Consider the following 6,298-nt stretch of genomic DNA (forward strand, 5'->3'; position numbering starts at 1 on the left):
AATGAGAAACTATTTTGTTCTGTAAACCTTCATCTAAAGTGAGACTAACAGCACAATTGGAAAGCATAGTTGATGTCACTGAACTGTGCATGTAGAAATTTTTGAAATGGTGTATCTTTGGCTATGTATATTTTCACCAAAAAAAAAATAAAGAAAGGTCTAGAAAGGAGAGGGTTGACATGTCGTGGGGTTGTTAACCAATGTCATAAAACAATATGTGTACTACTGTTTAATGAGAAAATATTTGTTCTGTAAACCTTCACCTAAAGTACAATAAAAAAATTAAAAATAACTTAAGTACTGTTTCACAGTGACCTATAATATTATTATTTCTTTATTGTTAACTTGGTCGCAACTTTATCTTTTTGAATCTAGCATCAGCAAAGCCAATGGTTTTGTTAGGGAGTTCACATCACTTACCTATGAAGTTTTCTTAGTACAATTCAGGTATTTAGAGATTTGATAATCTTGGTATATTCTTGGTATATCCTGACTATATGGTATTTTGTCTCAAAATTATTATATATCTGAAGCTCTTTGAATACGGTTAATGGTTATATTTAGAAATATTTTTGTCTAAAGTTTTTTAAACTGATTTTATTTGGCCTTTACATTATGCTTGTTATTAATTTCTATAAAGTCTTTCACTATTAAGAATATTATGTTTATGAGTTAATCATGGCCATATTAAGTTTTGTCATCTACAGATAAGTTTTTACTTTGCTGTTTTTCTGAAAAAGTTTGACCAAAATATCTCAACAAAATGATGAACTATATTGGACTTGCTCAAAAGACTGTGACTAGACTCAATCAAGATTTCCAGAACTCTTATGCAGAAGCTGACAGGTTCTCAGACTGTGGCTGATCCAGGATCACATGGAACAGAAATTAGCTACATAATACTGAGTAAACGAAAGGAAACTATGGGTTTTATGTAGAAATATTGATGATGTTTTGAGGTCCTAATTTCTGGGTATAAGAAACTATTTTCCTTTCTCCTAAATTATCTAACTAATGTGTTTAGATATTGTAACTCTTGAATTAGAAGTTCCTGTTGGTAAACTTAGCAAAGTTGTAAATATCAAAACTGGAGCAGTATCTGAAATTTGAGCTATGATTTTACAAAATATAATAGCATTAGATTTCCTATTAGTTCTTCCAAGAAACAGTTTTGTGCCTTAATAGGTAAATGTTGCTGTATTTATATTAATACTCAATCTGAGGTTTTTCAGAATGTAGCCGCTGTTGAGGCACATGAAAAAGTCACTAATGTTGCTTATGTATAAACAAACACCTCAAGGGATTTGTTTCCTTGGTTCAAAGACTTTAGGGTCATGGTTTCATTGGTTATTTCAGACAATTGGCCTAATATAACTGTTAGTGTTTCTGTTTTACTTCCTGGTTTGCTGTATGGTGCCTGGGATCTTAAAAACCAGATGATGCCCAATTACCATTTGTTGAGCATTTTTGATAAAAGATTCCATAACAAGATCTGATCCAAAGGAAAGAATGCTGAAAGAGTTGTAAATAATTCTCCTGGAATCCAGATTTCTGGTTTTCATGGAAGTTCAGGTAACCCACACAGGCTATTGCCTTTGGGTGTATTTTTGAACCTGGAGCTTTGAAAAAACTGATTCCTTAAGCCATTTTGAGTCAAACGGTGGTCCAGATAAACTAGTAAGACCATTTTGCTCTGGACATTGTGCTATTTTTTGAAGAATTCAGTCTGTTTTAGAAAACTAACTTCAAAGATCAGACTGAGAGTTATGTTTAGGATAAATTAGTAATTAGTTTAATCAGTCTTTAAGACAACGTCGTATGAAATACCTGTCTAATGTTTGTAATCAAACTGTCACCCTCTTACGATGCAGAAAATTATGTATCTTAACGAAACCATGTTCTCAGAGGAGATTGACCTCATGGCTCAGACTCTGTTTTGTCTTCGGTTCTTTCATGGATTGAATTGTGTCCCCCAAAAACGTCTGTTGGCTTGACTGCGTCATGATTACCAGTATTGTATGATTGTGTAATCTGATGCGATTTCCTTGTGTGTTGTAAACTCTATCACTATGATGAGGTTATACGTGATTTCCTTATGTGTTGTAAACTCTATCACTATGACGAGGTTATATGTGATTTCTTTATGTGTTGTAAACTTTATCATTATGATGAGGTTATACTGATGTCTACAAGATTGGATAGTGTCTTAATCCAATCTCTTTTGAGATATAAAAGAGAGAAGTGATCAGAGACACATGGGAACCTCATACCACCAAGAAAGCAGTGCCGGGAGCAGAGCGCGTCCTTTGGACCTGAGGTTCCTGCGCAGAGAAGCTCCTGGACCAGAGTAAGATTGATGACATGGACCTTCCTTCAGAGCTGAGAGCGGGCCTTCCCCTGGAGCTGGTGCCCTGAATTTGGACTTGTAACCATCCACTTGTGGTATTTCTGTTGTAGTAGCACTAGATGACTAAGACAGTTCCACTTCTGCTTCTGAGAAAGTGACCCATGACTGTTAATATGTAAACCAAAGAGGGACAGCTTTCCCTCAGGTAGAACACTTAGTATGTTTTAAACAGACTAACTGAAGACCTCCTACGGGAGAGGTCCACCCTGTATTATCTTGCTAATCATGAGTTCTCTAATGGAAACTTTGTTGTCACACGTAAATTTTTCTATATCTTCTGTTTTATCTAGACAATCTTTGGGTGCTCTTTGTGGATATATATATTTGTGTGGTAGATCCAACTGTACTAATTTAGATGATCCCTTTCCAACTGATAGTCAATTTATGTGGGCAATCTCTTGTTTAGATTCCTGATGAATGTGTGGGCAATGCACTTTGAGAACTTTAGGATTATCTTTAGATATTCATAGTAATGATGCTAGTAAATATTGGAAACATAATGTTTATTTGTTACACATTGTAAAATGAAAGTCAGAAGAAAACCCATTGGTCCAACATTCAGGATATGGTTGGTAGCTTTAATTTCTACTTATGGTATATCTGAATTGGAGAAATCTTTAAGAAAAGTTCTTAGTCACTATGAAACAAATAACAGATGAGATGGAAGCACAACAGGGATCTCTGATCTCATAAGCCAAGGTGACATAAGATAATGAAATAGCCTTAGTTTTTCATTAGTGTAGTCTGTGCTGTAGCAAATACCTATTGTTGCATTTGTATAAATAACACAGGAGAAGTAGAACAAGATATACATAGAATTAGACAACAAGCTTCTTGGTTACACACTGTAACACACTTACAAACACCAGAATTGTTTGGTTGGTTACCATCAGGAGTAGGTACATGGGTTAGATCACTATTGCAAGGAGTAGTAATATTCTTAGTCTATATCCTAATAAAATTAGGCATAATAAAATTTATTCTCTGTTGTCTTACACACCTAAAAGACAAAGAAGGCCTCAGGCTAAAATGTTGATGTACATTGAGTATGCTCACTCCATTGATGAGAACATCACTCTTACTTAAGATCCTGGTGAAGAACCAGATGGTATCTAGTGGAAAACCAGCACCATGAGTTTAAAGAGCCTGCAATGGCTGCCATCCAGGAGCTCGATTAAGTCCAGGTATTGATCACCGATGTGTTATCTCCAATCTCTGATCAAAAGGGGGAATAATTTAGGAAATAATATTGGAGTTATTATTCCCTCTCCTTGAGCCTAGAGAATGTGAACCAGCTGGAGCTGGGCGCACAAGGACTCACAAGGACACATCAACTGGGCCCTGAGGTATAAAGACAATAGCTAAGATGCACTTGGAAAATATCTTTTAGGGAAACTTTCACATAAAGCCAAATAAACACAACACAAAAGACTTTCCACTCTTATCTTTTTCTTTTTTTTAATGAACATTTCTTATTGTTGTAGTTTAAATGAAGTTTACATTTCAAGTTAGTCTCCCATACAAAATTTTATACATACATTGTTATGTGAACCTAATTGCTCACCCCATTCTGCAACAGCACACTCCTCCTTTCCACCCCTTATTCCCCATGTCCATTCAACCAGCTCCTAAGCCTCTCCGCTCTCCCATCTCACTTCCATACAGAAGCTGCTCCCTTGGTCTCTTGTATCTACTTGAGCTAAGAGGCACACTCCTCAGGAGTATCACTTTATGTCCCACAGTCCAGTCCAATCCCTGTCTGAAGAGTTGGCCTCAGAAATTGTTTTAGTTCTGGGCTGATAGAGAAGCCAGGGGCCATGCTTTCCGGGGTACCTCCAGTCTCAGTCAGACCATTAAGTCTGGTCTTCTTACTAGAATTTGAGTTCTGCACCTCATCATTCTGCTGCTCCATCAGGGACTCTCTGTTGTGTTCCCTGTCAGGGAGGCCATTGGTGGTAGCTGAGCACCATCTAGTTCTGGTCTCAGGCTGATGAAGTCTCTGGTTTATGAGGCCCATTCTGTCTCTTGGGCTACTACTTTCCTTGTGTCTTTGGTGTTCTTCATTCTCCTTTACTCCAGGTGGTTGGGACCAACTGATGCATCTTAGATGGACGCTTGCAAGCTTTTAAGACCCCAGATGCCACTCACCAAAGTAGGATGTAGAACATTTTCTTAGTGAGTTTGTTATGCCAATTGACCTAGATGTCCCCTGAAAGCATGGTCCCCAGACCCCTACCCTTGCTACTCTGTCTCTCAAAGTGTTTGATTGTATTCAGGAAACTTCTTAGCTTTGTTTAGTCCAGTTGTGCGGACTTCCCCTGTAGTGTGTACTGTCCTTCCCTTTGCCTAAGATGATTCTTATCTACTATCTAGTTAGTAAATAATCTTTCCCCTCCCTCCCCACCCTCGTAACCATCAAAGAATGTTTTCTTCTGCGTTTAAACCTTTTCTTGAGTTCTTATAATAGTGGTCTTACACAGTATTTGTCCTGTGACTGACTAAATTCACTCAGCATAATAAGTTCCAGCTTCCTCCATGTTATACAATGTTAAACAACTTCATCGTTGTTCTTTATCGTTGTGTGATATTCCATTGTGTGGATATACCATAATTTGTTTATCCATTTGTCCATTGATGGGCATCTAGGTTGTTTCCATCATTTTGCTATTGTGAACAGTGCTGCAATGAACATGGGTGTGCATATATCTATTCGTGTGACGGCTCTTATTTCTCTAGGATATATTCCAAGGAGCAGGATTGCTGAATCACATGGTACTTCTATTTCTGGCATTTTCAGGAAGTGCCAAATCGATTTCCAAAGTGGTTGTACCATTTTACATCCCCACCAACAGTGTATAAATGTTCTGGTCTCTCCACAACCTCTCCAGCATTTATTATTGTGTGTTTTTTGGATTAGTGCTAGCCTTGTTGGGGTGAGATGATATCTCATTGTAGTTTTGATCTGCATTTCTCTAATGGCTAATGATCGTGAGCATTTCTTTGTGTGTCTGTTAGCCACCTGAATATCTTGTTTTGTAAAGTGCCTGTTCATATCCTTTGCCCATTTTTTAATTGGGTTATTTGACTTTTTGTTGTTGAGGTTTTGCAGTATCTTGTAAATTTTAGAGATTAGATGCTGATCAGATTTGTAGTAGCCAAAACTTTTTTTCCCAGTCTGTAGCTTGTCTTTGGACTCTTTTGGTGAAGTCTTTTGATGAGCATAAGTGTTTTAGGAGCTCTCATTTATCTAGTCTCTCATCTGGTGCTTGTGTATTGTTACTTATGGTTCGCATTGTGTTTATGCCATGTATTAGGGCTCCTAGCGTTGTCCCTATTTTTTCTTCCATGATATTTATAATTTTTGATTTTATATTTAAGTCTTTGATTCAGTTTAAATTAGTTTTGTGCATCATGTGAGGTATGGGTCTTGTTTCAGTTTTTTGCAGATGGATATGCAGTTATGCCAGCACCATTTGTTAAAGAGACAGTCTTTTCCCCATTTAATGGACTTTGGGCCTTTGTCAAATATCAGCTGCTCATTGGTGGATGAACTTATGTCTGGATTCTCAACTCTGTTCCATTGGTCTATGTATCTGTTGTTGTACCAGTACCAGGCTGTTTTGACTACTGTGGCGGTATAAGGCTCTAAAATCAGGTAGTGTGAAGCCTCCCAATTTGTTCTTCTTCTTGAGTAATGCTTTATTTATTCAGGGCCTCTTCCCTTTCCATATGAAGTTGGTGATTTTTTTTCTCCATGTCATTGAAAAATGCTGGTGGAATTTGGATCGGGATTGCATTGTATCCATAGACCGCTTTGGGCAGAATTGACATTTTCACTATGTTGAGTCTACCTATCCATGAGCAAGGTATGTTTTTCCACTTATGCAGGTC

Source organism: Trichechus manatus, unplaced genomic scaffold, assembly GCF_000243295.1.
Source record: "Trichechus manatus latirostris isolate Lorelei unplaced genomic scaffold, TriManLat1.0 scaffold00051, whole genome shotgun sequence".
Lineage (NCBI taxonomy): Eukaryota > Metazoa > Chordata > Mammalia > Sirenia > Trichechidae > Trichechus > Trichechus manatus.